The 15,899-nt window shown below is 34.8% G+C and overlaps 1 protein-coding gene across 1 annotated transcript in view; it reads right to left on the reverse strand.

Moving 5' to 3' along the window:
• LOC117335371 (low-density lipoprotein receptor-related protein 4-like) overlaps positions 1-15,899 on the reverse strand; it is a 137,373-nt gene that overhangs the window by 77,991 nt on the left and 43,483 nt on the right.

The following is a 15,899-nucleotide window of genomic DNA, read 5'->3' on the forward strand; positions in this document are numbered from 1 at the left end:
CTCATATTTCATGAAACCACTGAACTGAATCAAGGGAGATAATGCTCAGTGCAATATACACACTGCACATTGAGATAATACATTGGCAAATGTCCCGTTATAAAAATTTGTTGATGTTTGAGAGAAGGCCAGTAATTACAGAGATACACTTTTATTACATTAAGATATCTAGTTCTCTTCCTGCCTAGCTACACTGTTACTGACAGTCTCGCTTATCAATTAATGATAGATGTACATGCATTCAGGGTTTTTTCAATAAATTGTAGAATCAAATTTTAATTTGAAGGCAGAAAACATGATTATTTGAGGGGATGGCGATGAAGACATGTATACAGTGAATAGTACACACTGACCAAATCAAAGCAGGTCTTTTTGTCCAGCAGTAAATTGGTCAATTAAGAAGGTCATTGGTAAATTAGCAATAGGATAAATAATGAGGTTGTTTTTAAAGGCAATGGTAAACGATAATGGTGAAAAGAAGTATATAATGGCCTAGGTAAACAAATCATTGGTCAGTACTATAATGGAGTACCACAACAGTTGTGGAGGTCAGCATGATTATGGTTATTTATTTCTTAAGTGGCAAATAATTGCCCAGGTCAACAGCAGAAAAGCATTTGGGTCATTACCACAAAATTGTTATTATTAAACACCAGGAAGTGAAGCCATTATGTCAGTAGTAATTAAGGTACATTAGGTAGGATTAGTGAAACTTTAATGTCATAATTGATAACAAAGGACCTTTGGGTGTTAAGTACTCATTGTTTACCAAGTAAATTGACAAATGTCTGAACATATTAGTCAACATCCTCTAGACTTTTGCCATCTAAATACAAAACTGATTTCAAATTCTTACTTAAATACTGGTTTTAAACTTGCTCTGAAACTTTTTTTTCCATGTATAATCAGTAGCAGCTAGAACAAATTGATAACAATGGGGTTGACATCAGCTTGTCTTTGTTCTGTTATTAGAGGGGCAAAAATAACAATTTTTAAACTCTGTTCTGTGTCTGGAATCCATTTTATATTTTACAAATTTCTTGTATTGAACTCTTAGAAATTGGCACAAGTCACGGTACTGCCATGGTGCAACATGTCACATAATGGGTGCAGCATGTTGACATAAGAGGCGCAGCATGTTGACATTTATGGATGCAGCAATTATAACAAGCTGGATATATGGATGCATCATCTCACAGTATGGCTATGGTGCAGCATGTCACTGCTTGGGTGCAGCTTATCACTGCTTGGGTGCAGCATATCACAGTATAAATGCAGCATGTCACAGCTAGACTTATGGGTGCAGCATGTCACTGCAGTATGACTATGGTGCAGCATGTCACAGCTAGACTTATGGGAACAGCATGTCACAGTATGACTATGGGTGCAGCATATCACAGTATGACTATGGTGCAGCATGTCACAGTTTGACTATGGGTGCAGCATATCACAGTATGACTATGGTGCAGCATGTCACAGCTAGACTTATGGGTGCAGCATGTCACAGTATGACTATGGTGCAGCATGTCACAGCTAGACTTATGGGAACAGCATGTCACAGTATATGACTACGGGTGCAGCATATCACAGTATGACTATGGTGCAGCATGTCACAGCTAGACTTATGGGAACAGCATGTCACAGTATGACTATGGTGTATGGGTGCAGCATCCTACTGTATGGATTTGTCACAGTTTATACATATGTCACGTGCACTCTGTCTAAATACATGTATATCTTTCATTAAGGTGAAAAATTGAGGTCAAATCTGGACACCATCATTCTTAATGTTTACATACCAAAACAAATTGGTTTCACATCATATGAATATGTAACTTGTTTATTCTACACATATCAGGAATGGTCGACTGCAGTGTTTGGAGGTCTGTGGCTGGTCGACATAAGACATGGTAATCATGTATACACTCCAGGTCGCTAGCTATTCATCAGGCCTGGGAGGAACACTTACAGTCAATAACAAATGCCAACAAAAGTAAAAAATCTCCTGCTTGTTAAACTCCACATGCATATGTGATTAATTAATTAGGAGATGTGTACATTTTGTAATCAAAACCCATTCAGGTAATTACAGAGAGATTGTTTTAACAACATGACATATCACAGACACACACTTTGTTTATTAATCTCAACACTCTGGGAACTGAGAATAATAGGTCAGAGACGGTTTAACTTAGGGAGTCAATTCAAATTTAAGTTATTTAAAGGTTGTTGGAGAGACTTAAAGAGAGTTATAAAATCTTTCACCCCCTTTGGGGTCTCAATCCAAGAGGAAGACTATTAAGTTGCTAAAAACAAGGCTTAATTGTCGAATGTTTGGCAGCTTAAGTATCTTACCCGAAGGGTTGAGATTCCCCTGTCTCACTTCCATGGGGGTGAATGATTATTTTTCTCTTACCCTGTTTACCTTCTTATGTATCTAAATGGACGTTGTGACGTCATGGTATTGTTGACGTGACGAAATGCAGAAATGTAATTGTTGAGAACGTGCAAATAGCATTGTGCAGCTTGTCTCAACCTATAGGGTGATGTGGATATATGTATATATCTATCCCTGTCCAGGGTAAGAGAATATTTTATCTAACAATAGTAAACCCTTAAACTGCTGCAGGCTATCATTATAGGCCACCTCTAACTGCCAAAGGCAACATTGTTGTTTCTAGGTCTGCAAAACATTGGTACATAAACTAATTACAGCCATAAAAGTAACATTACAGTGAAACCTCACTTTTCCGACCACTTATTTTAATGACGTCCTGTCTGACCGTTACTTGTGACCAGAACAGTACACTGTCATTACAGGCACTGACTTTACTGACAATGACTGTCATATCCAACACACTGACTTTACTGACACACTGTCATATCCGACACACTGACTTTACTGACACACTGTCATATCCGACACACTGACTTTACTGACACACTGTCATATCCAACACATTGACTTTACTGACACACTGTCATATCCAACACACTGACTTTACAGACACTGACGTCTGTCATATCCAACACACTGACTCGGTCCCATATATACTGAGTGTCAGTAAAGTCTCATCATTTATATAGGGCCCTGATAATCTAATTGGACTATATTAGAGAAGAATCCAAGTGGCATAATATACTAAGGATTTGAGAAATCTGTAATTTCATAAAATATTAACATTCGGAAAACATTTCTGTCAACTGCATCTTTTTTTTTTTTTTTATTCATGCAGTTAATGAAATGGCTTCCCCAGATTCTTGGATTTCAAGGTAACATGATATTTATATGCCACATGATATATATATAACATGTTGACTTGTATAAAAATAGGTTTTTCTGCTGTGTAATGTATAAAAGTAAATCTAGACTATGTTTCCTTTAAGCCCTCGGTTTTGGCCTATGTATGTAGAACATTATCCGATTCTTTAGCGGTGAATCCAGAGTCAGAGGCAGATATATAGATGTGACAGTTGTGATTTGTTTTATGGTTTGAGCTTTCAGTTCTAATCCAACTCGATACACACAGAAGGAATCCATTGTCTGCTTTTTAGACCTTCACTGATAACCTTCAAATAACCTTGATAGGTCCATGTTTATATACCAGTATGGCTGATTGACCAACATGTAATGCATATATACTATTGATTTTTATGTTATCTATCCTGCAACAAGTGCACTGGGTATATTGCCAAAGCAATATATATGTCCCTTACCTCCATGCATCCGCAAAAAAAAAAGTAACATTGACCTTGACCTTGACCCTGAAACTCAAACTTGTCCAAGGTATTTTGGTCCTGTATATCATTGTATGAAGTTTGATTAAAATAGCTCAATTAGGATTGAAGCTGTTGGAGCTCTGACAAAATTTAGCATACATATAGGAAGGACAGAGAGGAAATGTTTTGAGTCCTAGTAGGGGTACTGATAAGCCCATGCTCAGAAATAAGCCCACCAATATCTAGTCAGTAGAATCATATCCTTATCCTGTAATATAAGCCAGTTCCTTGATTGGGTCAGTTAAGGATATAGGTGTTGACCCTCTGGACTTCTTGTAGAATATCGATCTACAAACTATAAACCAATGATATACTGTGTGTACGTATTACAGCTGAAAAGCACCCTGAGTTACTTAGAGAAAGTTAGGACACAGACATAACATTTAAGTCTAAAATGAAGGCTAGAGTTATTGTGAGTTAATAGAGTTGATATGTCAAAAGAATGAAAAGCTCAGACCACAAAAAGAGTTGGGAGTGGATAATGAGATAGAGAGATAGATTATTTAAAAGTTAACTATAATTCCAATATCAAAAGTTGAGAAGATGAAAATCTAGTATAACTAATGCATATTGTTTTTTTCTTCCATGTATGTTTCATTTCTTCATTTCATTTTCTGAGTTTATGATAATGTCTAGTCATTTTGAGTCAGGGGTCTCTCAGTGTCAGTATTCTTGAGTACCTCATACAATATCTAGAGGCCCGAGTCAGTATGTTAGCCAGTGAATGGAATTTCTAAGAACTCAACCATGACTGCTCTTACACAAGTGTTGTCAGAAGACAACATATAGCTCACCGAGTAGGTTGAAATTAAAAATCAGTTTATTAAAGATAGGTCAAAGGTCATATTCAAGGTCAACAGGTTCGCAAATGTAGTATCACAAGGAACATGCATGTCAAACATGAAAGTCCTATCTATTATGGTTAACATACTGAGACCAAAATTAAAGATTTTTAAAAGTAGGTCAAATATCAAGGTGAAGGTCAGCAGCTCCGCAAATATGGTACCCTTGGAAACGGTCCCCTTGGAAACGGTCTTGTGACTAGTACTCTTGTTACAAGGAACACACATGCCAAATAACTAAGCTGTAACCTCATCAGTGTTAATTGACAAAACCTAAACCTAACATCACGGTCTACTGACAATGCCGATGCCTGGAATATTAGCAAAAGCAATAAACATAACCTGTTGCAGAACATTACACAGATTTTTTTTTAAAATTCAGTTTGAATTCAAAGGAACTTGCACATACTCCAAGAGTAAAACATGTACAAGTATCAGAATTTCTATCATGCCTGAAAATGAGATATCAGAAAAGATCAAGCAAAAATAAAAAAACAAAATCTTTTTTTGTGTTCATGTTTGAATCCTCTTCACAGAAATTCTATACAGATATACTGACAGGGACCGAAAGCAAAATTCCATTTCAAAGGAAAACTTTGTAAAGAGTATGTGTTGCCCCTATGGGAGAAATCTGCATACCATTTCATCAATATCTATACTATGTGAATGCACATCTGCAGTCCAGCGATAACTACGATAACTACGCACGTACATATCTATCAGCAACACTAACATGACGTGCTCTGGAACAATCCATTGCAATTGTTTGAAAGTGTTTCTGATAACACGTTTTACTTCAGTAAAATGCTGTAATCTGTTGGTGTAAGTGTTTGCGGTGAAAGGATTCGTGAATGCCTGTCATATGAGAGGTTTTGTATCAGAGGTTTTTACATATTGTTTTTGGCAACAGAATGACTCGTAACATGCAAAAACCTGTGGAAAGTTAGCAGGTTTGTAAACATGAGACTGATGAACAATTAATGGAAAAACCTGCTGCACTACAATCAACTTAAGGCACTTAATGTATCACAAAGATATGCTGAAATTGTATAATCAAGGCAATTAATTCTAACAAGACACTAAATCACACTTACAAGAATTCATATATAAATACATCTATTTTAATCAGACTAAATCTAGGAACAGTTTTGGCAACAGATTAATTAGATTTGACTAGCTAAATTATGTGAGGACTTTTTTTAAAACTTTTTTTGTAAAGTAGGTTTTTAATGTTCAGCTCGAACACCTCTCTCTAGTTGTAATTTTACTAAACAAGAAACCATAAATGGAGGCTAACAACTTATGATAATGTCTTTCATTATGAATCTGCTGAAATTGTGCACGTGGCTGTGGATTAATTTTAAGCACGATTTGTCAAATCTTTGACATTTTCTTGTCCTGAGTGAAGTTGCAGACTATCTAAGACATTCTCCTATCACTCGTTTGCCTGTACCACTAACATTCTACTGAAAAGTAGTACATATGAATATCACATGACCTTGACCTTTATGTGTGATGTAGTTGAAAGGGTAAAGATCAGAGAATTCTTTGAATATGAGGATTATCATCTGTAGTGTTTAATCTTCTTAAAATCATTTTGTCCAACTTTACTTATTTATAGTGGCCATATCTTTTAATATTTAAGAACCAGTAATTTCATTTAATTGTTAATTATTTAATGTTGACACATATATACATGTACTTCCAAGATCTATATTTAGATAACGAAATATGAAGCAAGACAAAAATAAAGCGGTGAAAAGTGTGAAATTTGATGTAAGAAAACAGGTGCTGGTAATTGATAAGATTAGGTATCACATTTTTGTGAAATACCAGTGTAAATAAACTCTAAATACGAGTCTTGAATGGCATGTACTTAACCTGTATACTCTATATGAGAATTCAACACATGAGAAACAGTATCCAGATATCTACATGAGGTAGTGTATGGACACTTAATACCGTGTTTTATCTGGCGTTCTTCCATGTAACAATGTAACAATTCTTCACTTTACAAATGCCACGTGTTTGAAATAAAATTGTGTGTTTTGAGGAACCATTTGTGTTATCCTATCCTGTCATCATGACGACTAACGTGCCATAGGACACTGGTATTTACACCTGTAATGTGCCATAGGACACTTGTACTTACACCTGTATAAGGGCCCAGGAATTAAAGTGTATCACTAAAAATAACGTAATCTGTTTAAAGCTTTAGTACTGCAGAAAACTACATACAATAAAAGGACAGTGAGCAGACCTGAGTCACATAGGTATACCCCTGGCCCCTTTCATCAGTTCTGTAAAATAAAACTGTCCAGAGGTTCATGCAATATCATATATATGCAGCGGCAGGTCAAGTGCAGCCTTTGACATTAAATCTCGACTGATGACCACCAAAATCGTAATCAGGATTAGAAGTTGATGGCATGATGCTATCGGTGTGAACATAAACTAAATCTGATTCATCATTGGATATATCGTGTGCACAAGCTTCTTATTTAAAAAGTAGTCAAATGTGACCTTTGACATTTAACCTTGACCAATGACCACTGAAATCTATTTTGGTAAAGACCTGGATAGTGTATGTGATGTTTAAGGTGTGAATATGAATTAAATCTACAAATGGGTTCACAAATGGATGTATAGATGGAAGCATGTGCTGTATAAGGGGGCCTCTTGTAAATGGTCTATTCTGTTTGTAGAAAATTTACAGTAAGCCAGGAATGTGCTGTATGACAGAAAATTAACCTATTTTCAGAACATTAACGGTAAGCCAGGAGTGTGCTATTTGACAGATAACTATCCTATTTTCAGAACATTTACGGTAAGCCAGGAGTGTGCTATTTGACAGATAACTATCCTATTTGAAGAACATTTACGGTAAGCCAGGAGTGTGCTATTTGACAGATAACTATCCTATTTGAAGAACATTTACGGTAAGCCAGGAGTGTGCTATTTGACAGATAACTATCCTATTTGAAGAACATTTACGGTAAGCCAGGAGTGTGCTATTTGACAGATAACTATCCTATTTGAAGAATATTTACAGTAAGCCAGCTGGTATGTGCTGTCTGAGGGGGCCTGATGTAAATTGTCTATCCTATCTGTAGAACATTTACGATAAGCCAGGTATGTAATGTATGAGGGGTCCAGGTGTTTAAGTGTTTACATCACAGGTAGAATGTATATATACCCCTATACTTGATACACATACAGATAATATATGTCTCCAAATCCAACACAATTTCTCCTACTTAATTATCCTGTGGGAGGGCATAGAGAATTGTTGGTAATTGTAATCAGACTCAAAGTTACAAAAAGAAAGTAAATCATACCTGGACCACCCCAATGATTAAAACAACTGGTGTACATGGTACGACAGGACGTGTTGATAGTTCTGTATTTGAGACCCACACTGTCTTATTATTGTGCATTATAGAACCATGAAACAGATCTACACCTTCAACAATAATTACAGTTGATTGATAATTAGCAAAGTTCCTATTAGTGTATATAATTATGTCACCTGACACGTAGCGAGCTAATAATCAGACCAATTAAAAGTGACCCAATCATTCTTTGCATTTCTATACCAAACATCCAAAAGGTTCAGATATAAGTGATTGCATGGAGAATTTCCCAGTTCAGGAATTTTAAAATTTGTGATTCCAACAACAGGCTGCAACATTTCAAAACAAGAGGCCCAATAGGCCTATATAGCTGTTATTCACTGCTTGAATGAATAAAAGCATTTCCCTGAGTTCAAAAGAAGTTTTGGCAAAGTTGAATTCACATTGACTCCTGTAACAATGAGCTCATACTAGTATATGGGTTAAGATAATTTCTTTTCAGAAACTTTAATGGACTCCATTTGGATTTTAGTAGTCACAATTTGTGTTTCAACAAATTTTACTCTTGTGACCTTGAAAACAGGTTTTTAATCGGTCAATTCTAGGCAAACTTTGTCAGGCTTCATCCCAGAAGCCTATCAGCAGAATTTTATGATTTTTAAAGGTTACTGAAAAGAAGTCATTCTGAAAAGTATTCAAACAAATTTAACCCCTATACTATGACCTGTAATATGCATGAAGGTCATATAATTCTAATTTCACAAACTTTGTCGGGGTTGATCCCTGAACCTTAATCAGCCAAATATAGTGATTTTAGGGATTTTGGTTACTGAAATATTACAGCTGTACAGCCAACGATCAGACCATGGACCCATCACAATATATCAGCTCAAAAGTGTCCCAAACCTGCTAAATACAATGAAGTCCAAGAAAATTGCTGAAGCAATTGTAAATATATTGTAAGCATATTTGTAATCAAAGTTCACTTCTAATATAGAATTCAAACTTGGCTTCTATATTATAATGTAACCAAATTTGTCAAGCAAATTTAACTTGAAGTTTAACTATTTGCAGCTGAAATATTGTTACATGAATCAATCGTTAGGTCAAACTCTGAAGAATTCCTCTTGTTGCAAGCTTAGGGAAATCCGATTTGTAGTTCTGAGGTAAAATCCTTAGATGGTATGATGACCTCCCCTTGTACGAATCGAACTGACTGATGATCTGATTTTTTTTACTAAACATACAGATGTACATGTGGTTCCCCACAGAGAGTGCTGGACAGGTGAATGGGATGAAAATGACATTATCAAACTCCTAATCCTGACTTTGAATGGCATTGACCAGGCTGCTTGACAATTTGACCAGACCACACCTCAAGGCTTGTAATGGTACTTAGTGTCAGCATCGACCATCACTGTAAAATAATTGACAGTTGGCCAATGTGCCAGTAATTATATTAAGATCCCTGAGCTGCTACCTGTCAAATGACCAATTTCACAAAGTTGAAACTGCAAACCATTGACCTCTTCTTACCAGAAACTGTCTCCTTGACATCAAATATGACATTGAATTTTCTGTATTGTTGATCAGCCTCCAAGGATACACATTAATTCACTATTAGTGGTTTTGATTTGTATCTGTGAATGTCCAAACCCAGATCATATATCTTAGCTGCCCATATATTAATATAGTTTTTCCATGAGTACCTAATACTGCATGGATAATAAGATTGTATTCCACAATGAATGATGGCATGCTATTTCTCATGTTCAAATAATGTGCATTATATTGAGAAAATTCCATTTTACTTCCTTCAAAACTCTGAAATTCTCCCATAACATTAAAGATGGGGAATTTAATATACCAACGGCTTTAATAGTCAAATCCAAGGTTGTATGTCGACAGTAAAAGCCTTATAAAGATTGTTACAATTAAATTATAAGATCATGATATTATATATCTACTGACTTTTAATGTTTGTCAAAATGAAATATGAATCATTTTCTGAAATTTGCCATCAATAAAATCCAAGGAATTTGTTAGAAGACGGCTGTTCTAATTAAATAAAACTATAATACCTTACATTCTAAAATGTAGACTGGAAGCAGTATACTTATATATACCCTTTCAGTAGTGATATTGATTAGCAAGCACATTGACACAAATATTTTATCTTTTATCATCATCTCAAACCTGGAGAGTGATATAATCTGACATACTGGATATTGAACGTCTGATAATACAAAAGTCAACGACACCACACACATCTCCTTGTCTGGAGATTTAATACATTACTAGTTGTTGAAGTGTGTCTCACCAGTTATATACATAGGATCTAAATTTCCTCCTGAAAACATCGCCTGTTCTTTAACATAACTATATAATGTGTGAAGAATAAAATGTATGTACTTTGATACTTTTTGTGTTTTTTGTGTATCAAAAGTTGGAAGATAAATATCAATACCATACTAATGAGTTGGCAGAAAACCATCATCAATGTCTACTTAATTTTGATTATGATATTGAAAACAAAACAATGTTAGGTATATCTTTTAAATTCATGTACATGTAATTACCTTGAGAGTTTGTACCCCTGAAAACTGGACATATTATTGATGTGAATCGTAAAAGCTACGGCTTTAACTCATCTTCACAAGACTAGACAATATTATTGTGCCAGCTCTTTGCTGACCACAATGCTGTCGAAAACAGCAGGACAATTAGACATTTCAGTCTGCATTCTTATAGCGTCTGTCCATACATGAGCACCATTACTGTAGATTTAGTGCCTTGCCAGACAGACATTGTTTTTATTTTGTCATTGAACTGGAAAACTGCTTCTGACCAAAGTAAAACATGGCCATATCAATAAAATGCCCCTGGTATAATGTCCTGGTGAAATATCCTTTCTGTGAGTAAAAAAAGAGACAGTGTCCATAAAAGAAGACTACATCCACAAATACAAGAACTTAAAGGAAATTGAAACCTTAAGTTTAGTTTAGCTTAGTATTATTTAACATCCTATCAACAGCTATGGTCATTTCAGGACGGCCTTCCCTTTGTGGGAAATACATGTGTGCAGTGTATGTGGATGTGTATTGGAAGACTGTGGTATATTTGTGTTTGTCACCTTGTGAAACTTAAATGTTGACTTTATAGTGCTATCTCACTGAAGCATACTGCCAAAGACACCTAGCAGGACACTCCACCCTGTCATATCATACCGAGAACAGGCGAACCAGCTATTCGTCTCACACGTAATATGCTGAGTGTCAAGCAGGGGTAGACCTACCATAGTCTCTGGTATGTCACGGCAAGGGGACAATATAATAGATCCTAAATGCGATATATCTTATCTGCTATTATTCTTGTGATATTCCCTGAAAAATACAGTGATGCACTTAAATCAGAACCTTGGGTCCATCATTTTAAAGAAATTGATAGTTATTTGTCATTGTATAATGACAAAATTTTCAATTAAACCACCTTTCAAATGAGGGCTAAAGTTATTACTAAATTCTTTCTAGAATTTTGATTTAAAAAGCAACATCTTGATGAGGTCAAGATCATAAGGTGGTAGCTAAATCACACTTAATGACCCCAACTTAAACCACTGAACTGGAGCTGAGTAACCCAAATCACCTAATCAAATGATTAACAGACATATATAAGCCTGGCAATGGTGTGAAGAGGGCCACTAACATATACTCCCACACAAACAGCCTGTATACCCCACCGGACCACTTCTGTAGGTATCTTCAAATTCAACAAGGCACATGTACACACTGCATACCAGGTACCCACCATCATTCAGCCACTGAGATATCGATGTAGGGCTAAAATTTAACAATCTTATTTCATCTGAAGTAATTGCTTTCTCTCTAATCCAGTTTGTAAAACATGTAATGCTTCATATTCCTAGATGTTCAATGAGTGAAGCTGCTCAAAGCATTATCTGTAAACATGCTTCATGTCATTCCACAAAGATTTTACTGAATGAAATCAATGGGCAACTGTCTAATGCCTATTAAGCCCTCTCCTTGCTAACATGTGCTGTCTAAATCAGCTTAAATCAACTTAAAAATCAGTAAAATTTAATTATAAAACATAATCTTGTAATTATCTTGTTTTAATGACTGTAAATTTAAATATCATTGTTCCAATATGTACCAGGTAAAGAGACATTTTGAAACTTATTTGCAATTCTGTTTTACAATGATTCTTTTCAACATTTAATAGTCTCTTCCTGTGAATACAATGTATCTGCATGACCTTTTATTTAGGAATCCTCATAAAATCTTCCTCCATTCGCTAAAATGTTCTGAAAATTTTGGAAAACCAGAAAAAGTGTCTTTTTCATTCAAAGGTATGAAAGGCTTTGTTGGTCCTGTTGTAATGGATGAATCAAGGACTGTACGATCTGTGAAGAAGAAAGCACTTATACATCATTGTTTGAACAATATATTTTCATAGACTCAGAGACAAGACTTTAGCATCTGTAAATAATTATACATCAATATATGATACATAAATTGTGGTAAGGTTTATTCATCATTCCATTCTGCTTCTCCAAAACGCAAAATGACTCTAATGAAAAATTATCAGATTTTCAAAGATGTATGTGAACTGTACGCAAAAAATATCCATGTTAATTGTAATAATAAAGTCATTATTATGTTGTAACAGGCTCTAGTATTGGACAGCTGGTACCAAATTATTGGAATTCCTACTGAATGCCATCAATAAGTCAGCTAAGACAAGGATGGGATGACAGATTGGTCTGGAGATCCATAAAGGATATAAGACGGCCCCAGTCCACAATTGATACCATACAGCTGACAAGTCAGCATTTATAATATGCTTGTTTTCTTCTAGTCAGCAGAGATAGAGCACCTGCCTCTGGAATGATATGGCTATGAATGCACACCCACATCATCCATTTTGATAACTGTGACATGGATTTGAGTGAATTTAAATGATCAATGTTTTGTTCTAGTTTTCCGAGCCATGTCAGTGACTAAAGGATTTCTCTTTGTTTTTAAAAATACAGTAAACCTGGCAGCACATCCACCATTTTTTCAATGACGTTTATATCAAAGGATATGATTTTTCTGAAATAGACGTTTATGGAAATCACTAATCAAATGACATTATATTGAGGGGGACATATCAAGGAATAACTATGGTATAGACTAGTTCTCTTAATCAAGGGGTATTATATTGAGGGGGACATATTAAGGGATGGTTATAGACTAGTTTTCTTAATCAAGGGGTATTATATTGAGGGGGACATATTAAGGGATGGTTATAGACTAGTTTTCTTAATCAAGGCCGGGGTATTATATTGAGGGGGACATATTAACGGATGGTTATAGACTAGTTTTCTTAATCAAGGGGTATTAATTATATTGAGGGGGACATATTAAGGAATGGTTAAAGTCTAGATCTCTTAATTAAATGGCATATTTTGTATAGAGAGGAACATATCAAAGACTCACTAAAGAGGATTTTAATCAAGGGGCATCATATGGAGAGGAACACATTACTGAATATATATAGTTATATAATCATAGACTTATTGATTTCTTTAACCATGGGACATTACATTGAGGGGGACATAATCAAGAATAGATATATATATATAGACTTAATGATCTCTTAATCAAGGGGAAATAGAGGTGAAGCCTATAATGGAATCAGAGGAGGCCTTAAATCAAAGAGCATTTTTATGTGATAAACATATGGAATTTATAAAGAGATCTTTGAATCATTAAGGGATATTATATACATGATTTTATAAAGAGAGAGAGTTGGTCCACTTAACAAGTTATCTGCTTCAATTCACATGATGTATATTTACATGTATAGATACCTATAACTTACCCAGTATACAGTACTTTTATATGTATACAACAATAACTTTGTACACAACAATAGCTTTGAACAAAACAATAACTTTGAACACAACTTTCTTGATTTTTCAAGATTTCTTGATTACTGCGACTACTTTTTTGACAGAAAATCTCATTACAGACTAAAACCAGAAATAATATATATATATCAGAACATTTCTGATAATTGGCATTGGTCATAAACATTTCTGATAATTGGCATTAGTCATAAACATTTCTCAGCTGGTATCAAAATTATTTTATTGTTAGCAATTAAAATGAAAGACTGCCAGGATCTCGGGCCTAATCCATCTTTATAAGCCAATTAAGAATGCACCAATTGAATGAATTGAATTTTTAATCAAATATTGAAACCACATGATTTTTTCATGTTTGGTATCTGTTTACAAGTGTGCCGATTTGATAGATCCATCAAAATAAAAGTTGACAATATAATATACCATGAGAATATTAGGATGGATAATACTGACAAGGTTAGGGACTGACTCCCAATTTATTAACACTCGATCTTCAGACCTCATCTGATTCCATTCATTCCCCAGGTGTTTTAGTGAAATTGCAGCTTGTCCCTTTAACAGGTAACAAGGGGAAAGGTACGCTTTGTAGAAAAATTTGAATCAACTATCCAATTTGAACTTGTGTACCATAAGTGTACTGTTGGGTGACGAAAAATCAATGCATTCGCAGGTGTTCGCGGATCAGACAGTTAACGGTGACCTATCGACACACCTGTATATTGTAGTGAATACCTAAACTCAATTTCTCACCTACATGTAAGGTAAAAAATTTTTTACACATGTTCCAATAAGGTGACTGTTTTTTCTTGTTTCATTGACAAGAAAACTTTGCATACATCTGAATTCTGACATGGTTGTTTTTCTATGTACACAGACCGGCACACATCTGCTAGAAACTTCACCCATAATACATTGAGATATACGATAGCAATCTGGAACTTTAGACAAAATTTAAAGGGTTCCCTTCAAACCACAGACTCAGATATGCACGCCAGAACTCATCTCCATTTTTATCACCAGAAGTTATGACTTTCACAGCAATAATGATCATGAAGATCGGACAAAATCTAAATTGATTTTTTTTTCAAAATTTCAGCTATTTGAACTGTCCATCTTGTCAGCATTTTTTGTATAGTTACACATGGAGATAGAGGCATTGATAAAGCATGTAAAAAGTGCAAAATATCAGCAATCTTTATAAGAATTTCTAATATCCCAACACCTTCTCTGATGTACGTGAGTTGCTCTATCCCTATCTGACAAATTAGGCTTGGATTTAAACTGTACAATAACATTTAATTTGTGTAATTTAGATTAGCAAAACATTTGAATTCTTTGAAAAGGAGGTATATTTTCAAGATAGTATGTAGCAAAAATTATGTCCTAATTTGAATATCATGTGTATGAATGTCTTTTTGGATCTCAACAACTTCAACATTAACACAGATTAGTTTGTTCTCATAAACAAGTCACCGTGACTTTGGATTAATTCGGCTGAAAAACTATCGAGAATAATTGTAAAATGGTGATTTTTAAACGATGTCGTATTTGCATGTTCGGGTAAAATCAGTATACATATACACTGGAAAAGTGATTTGTCTTGAATTGAGGTACTGTTTGCAAATTCATGCAAGAATCTATGATTATCCATAAATCAATATGAAAATATATCCAAGAAAAATTTAAAATTAGCAAAAATGATTGAAAATAGTTCTAGTTAGATTATAATTGAAGAATTAATTGAAATATTCTTTAAAAAGATATGTGATAACATAATTAACAAGAGTACTGCAGGGTGGAACAGTATACGCCCATCGAATGCCAAACCTTAAGTTAGGGTTAATACTCACACTGACCTTGTATTGAACCGTATGAGTGGTAGCTATAGGTCACATGCTATAACCTCCATCTTTTATTAAAATGTCAATGTTTAATTTTTGAACAGTTTATGGAATACAAATGAGTTTAACTCTCAAACTCATAAAACACAAC

This window comes from Pecten maximus, chromosome 10 (genome assembly GCF_902652985.1).
Source record: "Pecten maximus chromosome 10, xPecMax1.1, whole genome shotgun sequence".
Taxonomy (NCBI): domain Eukaryota; kingdom Metazoa; phylum Mollusca; class Bivalvia; order Pectinida; family Pectinidae; genus Pecten; species Pecten maximus.